We start from the raw sequence: 19,965 nt of genomic DNA, 5'->3' as shown, positions 1-19,965 counted from the left end.
GATCCATTGTAGGCAATAAAAGAGGAGTATGCTCTAATTGACACGGAATGCTGCACACACATGCCTGGTTCAGAAATTCCTCATGTTTTATCAAGTTTCATCTGAGCTGAAGCCAACAAGATACTCCTGCCTAAGAGTTGGGATATATTATCATGTTTTGGTAATCTTTGAGGAAATGCATATTTTTACAGTAATATTAAAAATAATAGTTTGAATATGCATGGCAGTAAAGTTTATAAAATATTACATAAGTAGTGGCTTTAAAATAAAGTATTAAGAAGTATCTCCAAAATGCAACATATTTAAAACACACTATGTATATAGAAATAGGATAAAAGAAGAAATCTCAGAGACAGGAAAGATAATTTGTTGCAGATCTAGTTCAAGGTATGGTGATGCCAAAAAGAGACCAAAGGGAAGACTGTAGAACTGTAGAGGCAAAAATATTATAAAATCATAAGCCTACATTTTCTTAATGCAGAAAGTGTAATCTTTACACAAACACACACATACACATGCACACTTCTTTTCCAATGATGGTTAATAAAATCTGGCCTAGACCCAGAGTCTGTAGGATTTTAATTAGCAGATCTAGCAAGAAAGATTTCCAAGATAATTTGTTAATCAGGTATTGTGAAAAGTAGGATTCTAAGTCATATTGTAATTTGGGAACTTCTATGATATAACTAGAGGCTGCAAATGTTTTTTTTTTTTTTTTTTTTTTTTTTTGCTGTACGCGGGCCTCTCACTGCTGTGGCCTCTCCCGTTGCAGAGCACAGGCTCCGGACACACAGGCTCCGCGGCCATGGCTCGCGGGCCCAGCCGCTCCGCGGCATGTGGGATCTTCCGGGATCGGGGCACGAACCCGTGTCCCCTGCATCGGCAGGCGGACTCTCAACCACTGCGCCACCAGGGAAGCCCTGCAAATGTTTTTAAAGTCTTTGAATGAAGAAACAAAGAATATAAATCCTGATCCATGTTGAAAAATAAAAATTCAGTTGTCAGATTTATATCTGCCATAAGTTTTGAAGGATTATTTGTAGATAAAAATTGCTTGTAGATGTCCAGACTTCATAAGTTGTATGTTATTGCCTGTGAAATGCAACCATCAATCACCTTACTAATAGATAGTCAGCAAGAAACAGTATCCAGCCTAAGATTTGTAGGTGCCAGCTTGAAAGAATTTCAATCTAAAGTAGACCCAGAGGATATAAAATGGAGAATTTCACATATGTGCACCTAGGAAGACAAAACTTAGGGACTATGAGACTGATTTCTTGTAAAGGCCCAATTTACAGAAAATTGATGGTGTCACAGTTTTCGCGGTGATGGGAGGTTGATCAGAGGTTTTCTCATATCAACCTTGGAAAGTTTTGCCAGAGGCATGAACAGAAGATGACCCAGGTCAGGTTGTTTTACAAAGTGGGCTGAATTGAACTTTGTTTGTGTGACTGGGCTAATTTTGTCTGCTTGGGAAGTTTTCAAGGCTGTTCTTTTGTTTTTGATTTTATTGACTGTAACTGAAACTTCCCCTCTTTACATTCCCTGCGCATAAATACAGCCTGCCCCAAACTCTTAGTGGACTTGCCTGTAGCATTCTACTGTTTGCTTGTCCCGAATTGCAATACCTCTGCTATTCCTGAATTAACTCATTTTTAAAAATCTTGCCTCAGTTTATCTCTTAATTTCAGTCAACACCAGCTAGATGAGTTTCTGAGTTTTATTGCTTAGGAGGTAGAGTTTCAACTCAATGCATTTACTTCCTCTCCTTTAGCTTCTGGATAATTAGTATACAGATTTAAGCAAATTCTTTGTCTTTTCAAATGCAGAAGGGATGCATTATTTTCCTAATATGCAAAATAAAATGAAAACATAAATTTAAAATGGAAATATGAAAATAAAAACACCAAATTTAAAAAAGCAGAATGCCACCAGAATTATAGGCTAAAATTAATAAGCTAGTTCAAAAAGAATTATTCATGATAATAAAAATAGAGATTTTTAACTAAAATATCAGTCATGAATCTTAGTAAGCAAAGGAAATCAGAATATTAAAGGATATAAAATAAGGAGAAAGAAATAAGAATAAAATTAAAATATAATGCAATATTTTTTATTTTTGTAGGATCAAGGAGAATAGTAGTTTGAGAAATGTGATATGAAACTATGTATTTGACTTTTTTTTAAAGGTTTTATTTATTTATTTATTTATGACTCTGTTGGGTCTTTGTTGCTGCATGTGGGCTTTCTCTAGTTGCAGCGAGCAGGGGCTTCTCTTCATTGCGGTGCGCAGGCTTCTCATTGAGGTGGCTTCTCTTGTTGTGGAGCATGGGCTCTAGGCGCATGGGCTTCGGTAGATGCAGCACACGAGCTCAGTAGTTGTGGCTCGCAAGCTCTAGAGCGCAGGCTCAGTAGTTGTGGCATCCAGGCTTAGTTGCTCTGTGGCATGTGGGATCTTCCCAGACCAGGGATCAAACTCGTGTCCCCTGCATTGGCAGGTGGATTCTTAACCACTGTGCCACCAAGGAAGTCTGTGTATTTGACTAAAGTATATACCAAACTCACTTCTTTGCAAGAATTAGCCTCTTTTAAATTGCCCATAAAATGTTTTAAAAAAGTGATTACATATCATATTCAAAAAGTCAATAAATTTAAAGAGGTAAACTTTTTATATGATAGCTATATGGTATGATCTATCTATCTATCTATCTAGATATATACTCTGATACAATAAAATAAAACTGGAAATTAGCAATAGACAAAAAATTACTCCTCAAAAACCCTGTGGAAGTTTAAGATAGATTGCAAAATAATTTCATGTTAAAAAAGGAAACCAAATTGTAATTACAGCATGTTTCTATTACAATAGTTAGTATTAAAACATATAAACTGTAACAAACCAACGACCAGAGGCAAATTTTAGGTCATTGAATGATTTCCATTATTAAACAGAATTAAACAAAAATGAATGAAAATATGTAATATGTTTCATTCCAGAAATTAGAATAAGAACAGCAAATGCCTTGAAACTTTGAAACAAAAAGTTAATGGGATAAGGAACTAGCCATTTCATAAAGATTCAAGAAGAAATTAAAGCATTATAAAAGAAAGTTAAGGATTGGTAAATGTTATTTTTCTTCCTTTTTCACACACCATTTGCATTTAAGATTTATCCAATTTGGGGATTTACATTTTACCCTTCCATCTAGCTTTTGTATAGTGCTTCAGATTAAATAACCACCACATCTTCTTAGTAATCCTCTTAGTGATAGACATGTATAAACTGTCTTCTTCACAAGCAAGACTTTTATAAACATCTTTGCACATACCTTATTCTGATCCTGTTGAAATTTTCTCTGGCATATATATGGGACCTTGATTTCTACTTTATTTATTTTTTTATTTTTTAAATTTTTTTTGCGGTACGCGGGCCTCTCATTGTTGTGGCCTCTCCCGTTGCGGAGCACAGGCTCCGGACGCGCAGGCTCAACGGCCATGGCTCACGGGCCCAGCTGCTCCGTGGCATGTGGGATCTTCCCGGACTGGGGTACGAACCCGTGTCCCCTGCATCGGCAGGTGGACTCTTAACCACTGTGCCACCAGGGAAGCCCTCTACTCTTTATTCTTTATACAGTTGGGGAAGAAGAAATTTTTTTCTGCACTTTGAGGTTCTCCTCAAAGAGTTAAAATTGGTATAAGAGTTAAAGTTGATATGAGACAGATTAATAGGAGAAAATCAAACAGAAGTTCAATGACATGTATACATAGTAGGGACCTAGAAAAACCGAGTAACTTACCAAAATGGCTGAAACCCTCACTTTAAATACCTTCTTGAGCCAAAGACAAAAGAGAATGTTGGGAGTAGTGGTTTGGAACTTCTAAAGGGAGGAAGGCAATTCACATGGAGATGGAAAAGCAAATGTTTGGTAAACAAATGTTTGCTGGGCCAGGCAGAGACAGTGGGCCCCAGAGTGGACTGTGATCTCTAGGTCTGATCACACCTAGCCCATGTTCTTTGAAGATATCTCTGATGATAGTGTGACCACAGAACCAGCCCCCAAACTGGCCCTTTCCTGTTTCTAACGAGATACTGAGTTGTTTCTCATAACAGAATAAAACCTCAAGTCATACAGTTGAAGCATGTGCAGAGAAGAAAATTTTGAATTCAATCAACATCTGGAACCAAAGTTTCTCCCCCCACCATAGAACCAAAGGACCAGGACATGAGCAGGAACCTGAATGCTGGAATGCTGAAGAAATGAAGGGTCCAGAATCCAGGAAGATCCGGTGCTGGAGCCCCTTTACCATGCTTCATCATAAATGGCCAAGCTCCAAAGCCCTCCCATCGAAACCTGCCCCCCCAAGCACTTCCACATACAACTTTCCTCCCCTAACTCATAAAAGTTTGACCAGACTGGGGAGACAGGGTTGAGTTTATCCTCCTGTCTCCTTGTTGACCTCGCAGTAGAGCTTTTTTTCTCTTCTTGAAAGCCAGTTCCATAGGAATGACTTCTGTGCTTGTCAGGGAGCAAGCCCTTTGCTCATTAACAATAGCTCTATTCCTGGAACAGACCCTCTATCTAAATTATTTTAGGTAGTTAGGGGGAGGGTCAGAGTTTCTCCCTGAATCTTTTGGACGTTGTTTTCAGCTTGAAATAATCTGCATGCCAAAGAGATATTTTGGGATGGCAAGTTTTGCTCCCCTACAATGCTGTCAAAGAAAAAATTATTCTGACACTTGTTCAGGACAGCAAGGTAGACTTTATTCAGGGGTCTACTACAATGGGGTTTTGCAGTAGGGGAGGGAGATTCAGCTTGTCGAGCTTAAAAGCAAAAGAGCCAGTTATTTTGTAAGCAAAATGAGTTTATTCAGGTATAGCAGAAAAATTGCAGCTCTGGACATGCAAAGTATGGTGAACCGTAGATCAAGACGATAAAGGGAAGGTCAGCTTTCATTAGGGTTTTAGGAGGAAATTGGGGAAGGCTCTGGTGGTTCTTCATTGGCTGCAGGAGGTGGGCAGCTTGTTGTTGATGGGTCACAAGGAAATCTTTCTTCCTGATGGAGCCTTGGAATTGCAGTGAGTGATACTGATTCTTATGTGAGAGCAACATCATTTTCGATGAGGTTTCCTTTATTTTCACAGGCTCAACTCTGAACACAAAGAAAAGTGGGAATTTATGACAAGAAAAATATTGGGGGTTTGGTGGATGGAAAATTACTTAGAGGGTAGAGTTATTCTTTGTTAAACAGACCTAACAGAAATCAAACAAAAGTTTAATGACATTGCCAAAATGGCTGAAACCCTCACTTTAAATACCATATTGAGCCTAGGGCATGATGGAGAATGAGGAATTTGATCAGACATCAAGGGTGGGAGATTCTGCCTAAACTGACTTAACTGGATTCTTGCTAAAACTGGAGTCTATAAGGACAGAGACTGAAGCCCAAGGTTGGAACTTGGGGAGCAGAGGGTTGAAGGAGCCTGAGGAAAGTTTGGTCACGGGGAGAATCTTTGTTAATACTATAAGCCCTGCCAACTGAGCTCCACTCCCAGTGCTAGTGCATGAAGGCTTCTCTCACACGTCTCTGTCCATATTTGTTATTACTAAATTTTATGATGTTTGCCAATCTTATGGGTATAAGATGCTATCATTTTTAGGTGAGGAGAAACTTTTTTCTCTGTCTTCTCAAATTTAGCAGCTGAGGCCTGTGGAATGAAACTGACAAGACAGGTTAACTGAAGAACAAGACTTATTCATATGCAGAGGGAAGCCAACAAAAGATGTAGCTGGCCCTTTAAATGGTTAAAGTTAAAGGCTTATAAACCTAATTTAGTGAGGGAGAAATCACTTTTATAGGTTGAACAAATTGCTTTCTTTAGGAAAGAATGGATTTTTAGGAGAACTAGTGCCAGATAAGAACGTTTGTGATAATGTTTGTCTATACAGGTGCGTATGGTCTTTCCATCTGCTTCAGGGTCATAAAAACCCTCTTGAGAAGGGATTTATGGTAAGTGTACTCTTGGCCTCTCTCTCCTGGAGTAGAAGCTGCCCCATGAGGGAATCTATGGCCGCCCTCATTTCTCAGAAAGTTCTGCTTTTAGTCAGATAAGGGAAGCTCCGAGAAGGTTTCTTTTTCCGTTTGTTGAATCTCAAACGTCTTCATCTTAAAATAATCTTTAGACCAACTCTGGGTCTCTGAGTAGGACCCCACAATATGGTTTGTTTCATGTTGCAGTGTTCCAATTTCCAGTGAGGTTGAGCATACTTTCTTTGCTTGACAGATTTTTGGGTTTCTTAAATGATCTGTTCATACCCCCTTGCAGGGGCTTGCCTGTCTGGAATTCAAGTTACTTAATTACCTTGAGACTTCTGGTTCCTAATGTGTTCAAGAAAACTATGGTTTGTAGTTTGCCCACCAGAAGACAGGTTAGTTTTATAAGGGGGGGGAGGGTGATATATGAGAGATAAATGTTAGGAAAATGAAATAAATGAAAGCCAGAATGCAAGGAGACTATTATAATTCTGGATATGAAATGGCTGTAGTTCAAAGGATAGAACAGAAGCCACAGTTAAAATACATACACCCTTTTTTTGTTCTTTCCCTTAGTAATAGACCTCCCCAATCTGTTCCAAGCTCGTACTGCTGGCTGCATTACAGGCCATCAAATCGAGAGACAAATTGTTGGGGCAAGGATTAGCGACTTTATTGGGAAAGCCAGCAGACTGAGAAGAAAGGTGGACTAGAGCCCCAAAGAACCATCTTGCCCAGGTTTGGATGTTAGTTTCTTTTTTATAGCAAAGAGCCGGTAGTGAGGAGGTAAAGTAAAAGAGGTCATAAGTTGTTGCAAATATTTCCTGGTTCTAGCCAGACTCCAGAGGGAATGTGTTAATTTCTTCTTTCCTGCAGTCATTCACAGGTGGGTGTGATCAGGATGCTTCCTGTGATTTTAAACAAAGGTACTTTAGCCTAACACTCAGTCACTGGAGGCAGTGTTCCTGGAGATGGGCCATTATGTATACTGTAAGCTATAGGCAACATCCCTTTAGTGATTAACTTGCAGCAAAAGCAATAGAATACAAAGGTTAAAGTAAAAGGAACAGATCCAATGTGGAGTCAGATTTGTTCTTCCCTATTACAAATCTATAGGCTGTAGCATTTAAGTGGTTAAGAACCTGGGTTTGAAACCTGGCAGACTGGTTTTGAATCATGACTCTCCTTCCTACCAGTTATGGTCTCTTGGGTAGGTTTCTTTTCTACGCACAGTTTCTCGTCTTAAAATGGGGAAGTTAATACTACCTACCTCACAAGATTGAAATTAAATGAGTTCACCCATAAGATATGTCACTACGTTTAAATTATTTAAATAAATTAAAGTTCTCTGCCACTCATTTTATCTTGATAATCACTTAATCATATGTGTATTTTTTTAAAAATCTGGGGCTTCCCTGGTGGTGCAGTGGTTGGGAGTCCGCCTGCCGATGCAGGGGACGTGGGTTCGTGCCCTGATCCGGGAAGATCCCACCTGCCGCAGAGCGGCTGGGCCTGTGAGCCATGGCCTCTGGGCCTGCGCGTCCGGAGCCTGTGCTCCGCAACGGGAGAGGCCACAACATTGAGAGGCCCACGTACCGCAAAAAAAAAAAAAAAAAAAAAAAAAAAAATCTAATGTAGAAACTTACATGAGTGGGACTTCCCCAGGGTAACCCAACATTAAATGATGGAAACTGGACTGGAAACTCAGTGCTCTTAATCTCCAGAAAAGATTCCTGGTTCCTCTCTATGCAATTTATCTCTGGTCATATTTTTGGTCCTTTTCCATATCTTTAAGGAATTAGTTAATTACAATCTGTAGTCACTTCTAGCAACAAAATTATGTGCTGTAAATACAACATGAATTTACAAAATGCATAGGCTCAGGTTAGATTAAATTTTCTGTGGTAATTCACATTTATATTTCATAGGCCTAACCATATGTTTATATGAAGTAAATCCTTTGCTTTGGCTCAAAATCAGAGGAAATATAAGTAGTTTAATGCTCTAATCATGACCCAAAGAGCTCCTATTTGAACCTACAATCATCTTTTTTATACTTTGCTCGAATCCTACCTTCCCTAAGAGAAAATTCAGTTAATGTAACCTGTCACACGAAGAAAATAAACTCTATGGATCTTTACCAGCATCCAATAGCTAATATCCTAAAAAAAATAAATAAAAAGCACGTAAGCCTTTTCTTCATGTTTATGCTTAAGGCAGCTTTATTGACTGTTTTTCTGTAAGGCATATTTTCTTTTACTCTATACTGAAAAGTTTTAAAATAATAGCCTACTTGTAAAATTAGCTGTCAATAGACATAGTTTATATTCTTCATCATACAGCCATAAAACAGGTATATTTTGATTAAAGAAAAAAGATTAAAACTCAGCATAAAGCTAAGCTAATTACTACCATGGCAGTGAATATACATGATTTATGATAGATATTCAAATGAAGAGTTTTAAAATGGATTGGAATTCGAAGTTTTCATTCCATCTGTATAACATTTAGCTCTAGAACTCTCTCCTATGACAGTACAATAGAGCCTGAGGGAATAAATCTTGAGGTAAGAAGTCAACAGTAGTCATGTAAATACTGTGTCATTAACAATCATTAAATCCCTTCTTGATATAACGACTTCAATTACTCCTCTCTTTAAGTACAAATTTAGCATTTGACCTTTTACACCTGTAGGCTGAAAACCTACAGTTAAATAATTAAATGTAGTAAAATGAGTTCAACCCCATTTAATCAATTTGAAAAGAGAAGCAGTAAGTGCAAGCCTGATTAGGGCTAAGAAAAATAAATACTAAAAAATGTGAATCAAAACACAGAAACAGTTTTCTAGGGTAGTATTTTAAACTTTACTACATAGTTTATACTTTTTTTTTTTTTTTTTGCAATAAATGTTCAGACGAATTAGTTAAGGTCCAGGCTGATGCTAAGAGCATTTATTATGATGGGTTATTAAGAGATAGGAGATGAAGCTCATCATAGTGAGGGATAGCAGAAAATGCCATCCCAAAATATGCTCCTCTGGTGTACGATTATTTTGAGCTGAAGGCAATTGAGAAGAAGCAAATATATTAAAAAAAAACTCTGTCCTCCCCTATTTGCCTAAAAGCAGGATACACATTTGTAAAAGTATCCCCTTCCCCTTTTTATCAGGTGTCCCGCTCCCTCCCTCTACTGGAGAAAATTCCAAACCATCATTAGCCTTGAGATAGCATCAGAAGACTCTATGTAACAAACCTTGCTAAACTAGCCTGTAACTACCATTAATTTCCACATACATTTTCTTTGCTGCAGTTTGCTTCCCCTAGTAGATCAAAGTCCTTTTCCTTTGTCTGGCTACTTTTCTGAAATTTTATTGTTCTTTTGTTAAGATGTTTAAATAAGCCCAAGTTCTTACCACCTGTTTGAGTTACTCATTATGGAGTGGTCCCATGGGTATGTGTGCACATCTTAATAAACTTGTTTGTTTTTCTCTTTTTAATCTTTCTCTTGTCAGTCTAACACACAGGACTCTAGTAAGAGAATCTATCATAATAGAAAAAGATATTTTCCCCTGCTCTATAATAGATGGCAACAAAAACAAAAGGCTTGGAATAGTAAGTCAATGTGTTTAACTTAGATTTGTGTGGAAGGAGGGAAAGATAGAACCCTCTCCCTACCAAACAGGCAGAGATGAAAAATCAACCATTAGGTAAGAACAATTTAAAGAAGTGAGTAAAAAATCCTAAATGCTAGTTCCTTGAAAGATGTATAAAATGGACACACTTACCAGTTGACTAGTTAAGGAAAATAAGAGAAAAGATGCAAATAAACAAAATGGAGGATTCAGTTTTTCATTTATTTATTCAAACAATTATTTACTGAGCCTTTACACTGTGCCAGGCACTCTTCTATGTAGTAGGTACGTAGCAGTAGAAAAAAACAACAGGCCAAACTCCATACCTTTACAGAACTTCAATTAGAGTGGGCAGAAACAAAGTTCAAAGTAAAAAAAACTCTGCAGTACATTAGAGGATGATGAGTGCAGGGAAGGGGAGGGAGTGCCAGCTGCCAGTTGCAGTTCTAAATAGATGGTCTAGGAAGGCCACGATGAGGGAGTACATTTGAGTAAACACTTGACTGAAGTGAGGAAGTGAGTCAAGTGGACATCTGAGGGAAGTGTGTTTCAGGAAGAGGACAGAGCAGTGCAGAATTAGGGGAAATTACCAGAGATAGAAATAGAGAATAAAATAATAAAATTGTGCTATGAACAAATAGATAACCGATGAAATTCTAGTGTGATAGATGTATTTCTAGAAATTGTTGAAACTCCAGTCGAAATAAGTGGATTTTTAGGCAAATATATAATACCCCAAATTTTCTACCAAATATTTAGGGAATATCTCTATTAGTCTGCTCAGGCTGCCATAAAAAATTTCACAGACTGGGTGGTTTAATCAACCAAAATTTATTTCTCACAATTCTGGAGGCCAGAAGTGCAAGATGGAGGTATTAACAGATTTGTTTTCCCCCTCAGGCTTCTCTCCTTGGCTTGCAGATGGACAGTCTTCTCTTTGTGTCCTCCCATGGCCTTTTCTGTGTGCACACACATGCACACACACACACACACACATACACGGGGTCTCTCTTATAAAGACACTAGTTCTATCATATTAGTGCCTCACTCAATCTTAATTACCTCTTTGAAGACTCCATCTCCAAATAAAGTCATATTAGAGATTAGGGCTTTACTCTATGAATTTGGGGGGAACACAGTTAGCTCATAACAATATATATTTTCTATATTTTAAGGGTTATTCCATTAAATTGCAAAAGAGAGAAAACTGCCCAACTCGTTTTATAAATGTACATTGGATTCCAAAACTGGATTATAAAAGACTATCAAATTATTTGCCTGTGTCACCTACAACAGCCATGAAATAGTCCTAAATAAGATATTTACTACAAATCAGTCTATAAATATCAACATTATTCACTGCAATAACCAACCACAAAATATATTACATAGTAGGGTGTCGTTCACAATATCAAAAAAACCTATATAAGTAGCTAAGAAATAACAAATATTACATATACTTCTATACAGAAAAATTTGGAACCCTCTTAATGGATCTATATAGAGAGAATTTTCTCCAAATTAATCTTATCAATTAAAAGCCATTTAATAAAAATCCCAGCTGGATACTTTTTGTGGAAACTATAAACTATTCTAAAGTTTATCAGGAAGAGTGAAATTCTATGTGTAATTAAGGCAACTATGAAAGAAGTTCAAAAGGAGTAACTTGGCATAAAGTTGTTAAAATATAAAGTCATACGAATAGGGAGAAATGTAGAATTTAGTATAAGAACAAGAAAAAATAGATCAATGAAAGGAAGTGGAGAGCTCAGAGGTAGGCCTTTTTATATTGAAACCGTATTCAGTAAAGTTATTATCACAAACATTGTGGTAAGAACAAATTGTTGAGAATATGATGCCCAGAATTAGACTTGAAGAAATAAATGGTGGAGTATGTGATATGGAGTATGTGACAGACAGAATAATGACCCTCAAAAATGCCCACATCCTAATTCCTGGAAGCGGTAAATATAATACCGTGCACAGCAAGAGAGACTTTAACATGTGATTAAGTTAAGGATCTTGAGATGGAGATATCATCCTGGATTACCTAGGTGGCCCTGATGTAATCACAGGGGTCCATAAAAGATGGAAGAGGGTCAGAGTCAAAGAGATATTTGAAGCTTCCATGGTGCTGACTTTGAGTATGGAGGAAGAGGCCAAGAGACAAGGCATGTAGGAGGCTTTTGGAAGCTGGAAAAGGCAAGGGAACAGTTTCACTTTCTTCTAGAAAGGATGTAGCCCTGTTGACACCTTGACTTTAGCCCAGTGAAACCCATTCCAGAACTATAAGATAAGAAACTCGTATTGTTTTAAGCCACCAAGTTTATGATTATTTTGATACAGCAGCAATAGGAAACTAATACAGACTGCTACCTCTTAAGATGAGGAAAACTGCTTAAGTGAGGATGAGAATCAGGACTGTTATGTTTACTAAATAGTCAAATATAGATATAAAATAGTTTGATATATGTGTCTGTCTCAAAGGAGAGCCATGTTTAGAAATACACAAATATAAGTGTCATCATAAATATAAATTGTACTGAAAGCCGTGGAACTGGTGTGATCACTTAGGTGTCAATACAGGTAGTATAGAGAAGGAAAAACTAGTTTTCCTTTACCCTCCTAAGATCTGCCACTGGGCCTTGGAGACTAAGCTGAAAAAAGATTAATAAGAGAAAAATATGCAAATTTTTATATAATTTGCAAATATAATTTTTCATTTAACATATCATGAACATTATGTTCTTAAAACTACTTCTAAGAACATAATTTTTAATTATTGCAACACTTTTACTTTGGAAATAGCAATTTAGTCTGTTCATTTTACTTTTAATTGTTAAAGTTAGCAAATAATGTTTTAATAAGCAACGGTATTAAAATCTTTGCTTAAATCAGTTTTTCTTGGGAAGAATGTCTAGGTATTGATAGTTTTCTTAAAGAATAGTGTTATGATTGATGATCTCACTCCAATAAAGAGAGAAATTAGCAAAATGGAAAAGTGTTAACTAGATATATATCACTTATTTGAGACATGGTATTCATTAATCCTTATGAAATGCTTTTTGTCCTTTTGTTTTTGAGTTTCTAACCTTTACTAGTAAAAACAAAGTAATTCAATACCAAAAAAAAATGTTAAACTTAGGAGTAAAAGAATCAAAGCCAGTTAGGCCGTTTCTAGTGTCGTGATCTTGAGAGAACTGGACCAGTGAGAAGCAGCCTCCTATTTCTAGGGGCTGAAGAACAAAGCAGTTTTAAGGAATAGAAATGCAGTTGGGGAGATCAGTGGACTGAGGCAGGAACCTGTTTCCTGGCTGCAACTGCTATGGGGCTCGTCCTGTTAGTTCAGATGGTACCCTGGGGTAAGATGCCCCCTAAAAATCAGTTGGTAAAGTTTAAGTGCCAGCAAATAACTTATTTTACGGAAGGAATTACTAGCATAATACCTGTTACCAACCACCAACCATCTTGATTCAGACTATGAGAATATTTGTGGCACACAGAATTGGAATTAAGGGCTTAGGGTTTGTGGCATTCTTTTTTTTTTTTGGCCACTCTGACACCAATAGTTAGGTCTATACTTCCAGAGTTTTGAGGGTTGAAAGTATGTAATTCATTCTGTCTGTATAGGAAGAATAGATGTGTTGTTTCTCACAATAGATTTCTAGATGCCCATAATGGGCTGGAATTAGAACATCAAGGTACGAACATATTAAAGGTATTTGACTTCATAGTATTTCCAAAGGGCTATTTTGATTCCAATATTTAAACAGATATTGTTGGTTAAATGCAGAAATACAAAAAGTGAAAAGATTCCTGATGATCCTACCTCTTCAAAATATCGGACATAGTTACTGCCAACATTTTGATGTATTTTTTTCTAGTCTTTTAAGTATACATTTGATTATTCATCTAAGACTTAGTTATGCTGCAGTAACTGCAAACTGGAAATAGGTCAACAAAGTTTTCTGGCTCATATTAAATGTCTATTAAAGATCGGCCTGCACTGAATATCTTCAATATCTTGAGTCCAGAATCCAGGCTGATGAGCAGCTTCTTATGGGTTGGTGCTGCTCTTATGGCAGAGGGACCAGAGAGGGAGAAAAAACATGAGTAGCCACTTCCACATTCTGCGTGGAAGTGACTCATGGCACCTCTACTGTCATTCATTGGCTAAATCAAGTCACCTGGTGAAGAGGCAACCTAGAAGGTGGTCAAGCTATAGTATAGATATAATGATTCATAATTAATGGCTATTCAGTGGTTGTGGAGCGGCTCTATTGTGATTGGTTTTTCAAGGCCAGTAGCCCCAGAGATATTCCTGTTTAATAACGGATCACCAAAGCCAGACGGTCCTTTGTAGGATTTCTTTATGTTTACATTCACATTGAACCTTTACATTCTCTGTAAATAGCACAATAATAGAATATTAGGGTCAACTAGAATAAATACAGCCAATGTGAATGTATAATATATTAATTTCTAGAAATAATTTTATCACATAAAGTAATGCCAATTTAAAAAATTTCTTTTCATTACTGCATTTTTAGTCAAAACCTAAATTTTACAGGCTAAGCGGTATAGGAAATGGCACATGGCTTGAATTTAGCAAAGAAAATTGTAGCCAATTCAAGAAAGTGAACTACTGTAACACAGCAATTTAACCTAATCTGTTCCCGGCAGTTCTTCTTGTCCATATTATTCCATTCACTTCATGATAAATTACACCTCTCTGAAAAAGATGTTTAAACAGAAATAATTTCAGCAATTTTCTGATGACACTCTCTGTTTATTCTTCTGTAATTTGCATTATTTTATCATGATACATACCACTATGAACTCAAGCCCTATCACCTAATCAGGTCACTAAAGATTTAGAGTTTCATATTATGCTGCCATCGTCATTCCCTTGGATATTATATCTTTAAGACAGTTTCTATTTGGCTATGACATTCTTTATCTCTTCCACTTTAGGCTTACTCTGAGTGAACAGATGCTGAATGTATTATCCTATTTCATAATTTCTAATAAACACATACACTCAATCATAAATACATTAGGCTCTTTTACCAGTGCTAATCCAAATATAGATGAAGAAATAGAATAGGAAGAGAAAAACTACTTGAAAAACAACTAAGGGATTTTTTGTATTATTTACGAGAGCCAGCAACTGATTCATAATTATTTTGACTCTCATAAAGGAATTTGAAGTTGGATTCCTGTACCAACACTAAATGACATTGACCCAAAGGACTTCAACAAAGAAACATTCGAAAAAATAAAAAGAGGAGATGATTGAAACAATGTCTTTATCACTTTTGAAATGTGTAATGTTATTAACATTTCCTGTATAGTTTCATTTCCTGATATTACTGCCGTTACTTGTGTTTTACAGAAGAGTCTGTTAAGAATGATCCAGTCTGGGGCTTCCCTGTGGCGCAGTGGTTAAGAATCCGTCTGCCAATGCAGGGGTTACGGGTTCGATCCCTGGTCCAGGAATGATCCCACATGCCGTGGAGCAACTAAGCCCACACGTCACAACTACTGAGCCTGTGCTCTGAAGCCCGTGCTCTGCAACAAGAGGAGCCACCACAATGAGAAGCCCGCGGGCACCGCAATGAAGAGTAGCCCCTGCTCGCCGCAACTAGAGAAAGCCCGCATGCAGCAGCGAAGACCCAATGCAGCTAAAAATAAGTAAATTTATATATATATATATATTAAAAAAATGATCCCAGTCTGGATGTTAAATATGCACAGTTATGCCACTGGCTCTGTGCCTTAAATATTTGGGAATTTAGGGTAGGAGTAAAATGGTTATCATTGGGAATAGAGGGCCTTACTTGGGAATTCCTTTGACCTTTCTGACTCAGGCAACTCAATATTGTAAAATTATTAAAATAGGTATAACTTCAAAATCTGCTGTAGGTATAGTATGACTTGAGAGAGGGGTAACTATTCCCCATCTATGAATACATGACAACATTTCCTCCATCACCTCACTATTAACTTTCTCTTCTGAGAAATTTCCAGGGAGGTATAAGTGACCAGCTGGGAAAGTCAGATATTTTGTTGGCATAGTGGATTCAGGCAACTATAACACAAATTTTCAATATATATGAACCCAGCTCAAAATAGGAATTCAGTTATCTTTCTTAGAACATTTCAATCTATGTCTAGTTTTAAGTTTACTTGTATTTAAGTAAAAATTTTTCATTAATTATTAGAATTTATCATTTTAAGTCAAGTATTAAATCAAATTTTAAATTAAACTACAAAACTTTCAATTTTTTCAACACTTTAAACTAGCTAGACTATTCACTTGAGAGCATATTGTTAAATGAAATAACAGCTTAAATGTACTCCATCAGCGCAGTCAATGTAGAATTAGAAGATGCTTGAGATTCCTTCCAGAATTCTGATCTTATACATCTCAGAAGACTATTCTGTACTCTGCTTTGAATCTATTACAGTGACGTCTTCTGTTTCCTGTTCATTAACCTGCTTGTAGGAGAAAGTTTCCAATTTATGCCAAGACTGAAAATTAGCACAAATGGCTGCCTCTCTCCTGCAGATCAACTCTAGGGAAACTTTAGAGGGAAATGCAATGTGGATTCATAAAAGTGTGAGGAATACCTAGAAAAAAAAAGATGGCTACGTCGAATTGGAGTGTGGCAAGGCAGGTAGATGACTATAGACTGCAGCAAAGGGCTTTTGGCTTAGCTGCTGAGGCATAAATCAGGAAAGGGCAGTTGAAATAGTGTCCTTGTGGCCCTCCCCACCTTGCCTTCCTTCTTATTGCAGAATTAGACAATGGTCATCCAAACCTCTGAAAGCCACGACCTCAGTCGGCCCGCATCCCCACTGGAAGTGTTCTCAGGGATAAAATCAAGACAGAGCAAAACCTGATAGGGTGAAGAGTTGGAAAACCCATGAGAACTGACCAGCTTTGAATTTATCTCTTTCAGCCATTTCTCTCCAAACTTCCAGAGCTGATGAATGACGATCTAGGGAGACTACCTTTTCTTTGGTGTTTGAAAGTAGAGCATGGACCTGAAAAGCTGCTTGGTGTGGTGAAACCAGATGAGAGTGATTACTTCTGGCTTATGGCAATGACTCACCTCTTCATCTACCCTAGACCTCAGAGCACTGATCAAGGCTCTTTCTTTTGCCCTTCCTCAATTCATATGAACAGGTGACCTTCAGGGATAAGCCAGACTTAATAATAATAATAATAAAAGCCAGGATAATGATATAATTTCTTTAAAAAAAACTCTAGGAATATAACATTTTAAAATTAAAAACTATAAATTGGTCAACATACTAGTAAAAGTATTAAAATTAATGAGTCAGAATTTGAAATAAACATAATAAATGTGCAAACAGGAACAGGGGAAGATATTTCAGTATGGAACAAGAACAAGATGTGATGAAAAAATAATCAAGTAGAAATACTAGGTATGAAAAAGTTAATAGTTGAAATAAGAGAATAATACATGGATTGAATAAGAAATGGATATAGCTGAAGAGTGAATTCAATTGTAAGATAGTATAGATGTACTTATTTTTCTAGAAGGAAACAAATGTGATAGAACAGCTGAGAAATATGGAAAATAGAATAAGTCCAAATATCTAGATAATAAGAGTTTTTGAGAGAGAGAGAAAAAAAAGGTAAATTTTTAAGAATTAAAAAAAAAAAAAGGTTCTTAAAACTGAAACATCCCAAGCAGTGTCACATAAAGAGTCTTAGGCATTTTGCAATGGTTTGGATGAAGTGGCCTAGTGGTGATGCACAAACTTCTTAGGGTCACTAGATATGGGAGATAACTATCTAGGAATCCCTATGGCGGGGAGAGAGATAAGGCTCCAAAAGGCATAAGAAATAAGGTTAGGAGTAAAATTTCAGCTGGAAAATGTGGCTGAAGACCTCTTTGGTGGTATAGAGTAAATACAGAATCCCATGAAGGCAACAAGAGATTGTTGTTCTGATTAAGGAAATGGTCAAAATGGGAGTTTTGAGCCCCCTTAACCCCCTTTAAAAAAGTCTTGTCTGGCCAGTGCATAAAACAAATGGTTCCTGGAGTACCAAGGATTAAGTGAGGTTGTGTTTTTGATTGCTTCAGTTGTAACTGATATTGTAAAAACTATAAAGGAAGTGAAGATCAAGGGTGATGGTATGCCATTATGGCCATTCCAATTTGGGAATCTAGCCAGCCACAATATATACGCTCGTGGAATGTCAATCAGTATTCATCCATTGCACTGAGACAAGAAGTCTTAAATTTGCTAGCATATTTCCATATTCTTGTGAGGAGCTTGGAGTTAAAAATCAGTCTGTGTGATGATCTCATAATAATCACCTATCTCCAGAAAGAAGATCAGAATGAATTAAAGATCAGAGTCACCCAGATGAAAAACAGGGGTTGGCTGATAAACCAGCTAAGACTTAAGGTCCAGCCCAACCTGTGAAATTCCTAAGAATTACATGAACTGGAGCAACCAGAGGTAGTCCTACTACTGTGAGAAATAAATTATTAGCATTCCCATTCACTGATAACAGACAAGAAGCTTAGAAACTAGCCGGACTATTTGGGTTTTAGTGGAATCATATTTATGCATCAATCCTATTGGCCTAATCTATAAATTCACCAGAAGAAATCTGAATTTGAGTGTGGCTTTAGCAGAAACAAGTGCTACAGATATATCAAGGGTGATGGAACAGACATTTTTACTAGGTACTTATGATCTGTCTTCTCAGATAATATTTGAAGTGTCTATAACTAGTGCATATGCAGATTGAAGGGATTTTCAGAAATTGAATAATGCTATTCAGTGAACTTCTCTTATGGTATGGCTCAAAAACTGAGTTGTACGTTATATACCATTTAAGAGAGGAGAGTGAGATTGCTACTGAGTACTGGCTGAAATCATTCCCACCCCTGAGGAGCGTCAGAAAATTTTGAGAATACAAATACAGATAATGCCTTGAGCAATATCAAAGAGACATTCAAATAGAGTACAGCACAGCAAAGCTCGCTCACAGAGTGGAAATGGTACACGTTAGAAGAATGCTAAGGGGGGCTGGGGTTCAGAAAGACTAGAAAGCTTATGTTAGCTGTTGCTTCACTGAACGTAGAACCAAAAATAAAGCCCTACAAGCACACTGTGTGGTCTGAATCTTAACGATTCTCTCTTCTAGCTGGGGAAAAGTTGTTTTCCTGGTCCATCGAAAGGAGTTTCTAGACTGAGGATTCAGACTGAAGGGCACATTGCTGTTTTGTAAAACGTTGGTGAGTAAGGTAAGTGCAAATTTGCACAGGGGTAGCGGTGCATCTATTTAGCAATGGAGGGTTAGGCTCAGGGGAGTGTTGGGACATTCATGGACTGTTGTGCTTTCATCAAAGGCTCTGCTGTATGGTCAGGCATGGGCCCTAGATGACTGAATGGTAAAGAATACACCTGTATAGTTTCTTGTATGGACATATCAGGAAACTTAGACGTAGAATTAAAGAGAATGATGCACCCTAAAAAAATTCCAGGACATTGAATTCTCCTAAGATGTAAACATTTTAAAAGAGTGCACCTCTAGCCTATGGCAAGAAAAAGCCATATGAGTCTAAAAAATCGTAACTTTTCTCTGACCCAATAGAGGACTGATGTTGTAGGAGAACCAAGTAGCTTGGAATCTGAGGAAAGTCAGGTGCCCCTGAGGAGAGGTGGGAAATGAGCATGCATTCACCTGTGTGAGAACACGGGTAGAAGACAGGACTACCATCCAAGTGGGAAAGAAGAATTCAGCTATGATTTTTTAATGAATTTCCAAAGGATGAGTAGTAGGAGTCGAGGCCCTGGAAGCCACAGACACTCCCTTGTTGGCTTTTCTCCACAGACCTTCTCACTGTGTACTGATAAAAAACCATTGCTGGCAGGGAAGGTAGTAGATAGTTTAGTCATTGGTAAGGCAGAGCCCTGGAGAAGAGGTGCAGCCACCACTGTGGGAAAGGCATGAAGCCTCTCCTGGTCTCCTCTCACCTAAGAAAAAGTGTCATAAGAAATTAGGGGTAATAGCAGTTGCCCCAGTACAAGGAGATGTCTCGATGGCAGGTGGGAGAAGGGTAAAATTAAAAACAAACAGAAAACCTTTATCTATAGGGTAGGGCAGAAAACTGTTCTCAGAGGGGCCTAGAGCATTAGTTTTCCTGTCATTGAGTTCGGGGCAAGGTCACTGAGAAAACATAAACTTTAAGACTCAGGACGCAAGGGCCGTTTAAACTGATGATGAATCAGGACAACAGAGAACCCC

Source organism: Hyperoodon ampullatus (assembly GCF_949752795.1).
Source record: "Hyperoodon ampullatus genome assembly, chromosome: 20".
NCBI classification, from domain to species: Eukaryota; Metazoa; Chordata; class Mammalia; order Artiodactyla; family Ziphiidae; genus Hyperoodon; species Hyperoodon ampullatus.
The sequence above is the reverse complement of the archived record's forward strand: the minus strand, read 5'-3'. Positions refer to the sequence as shown.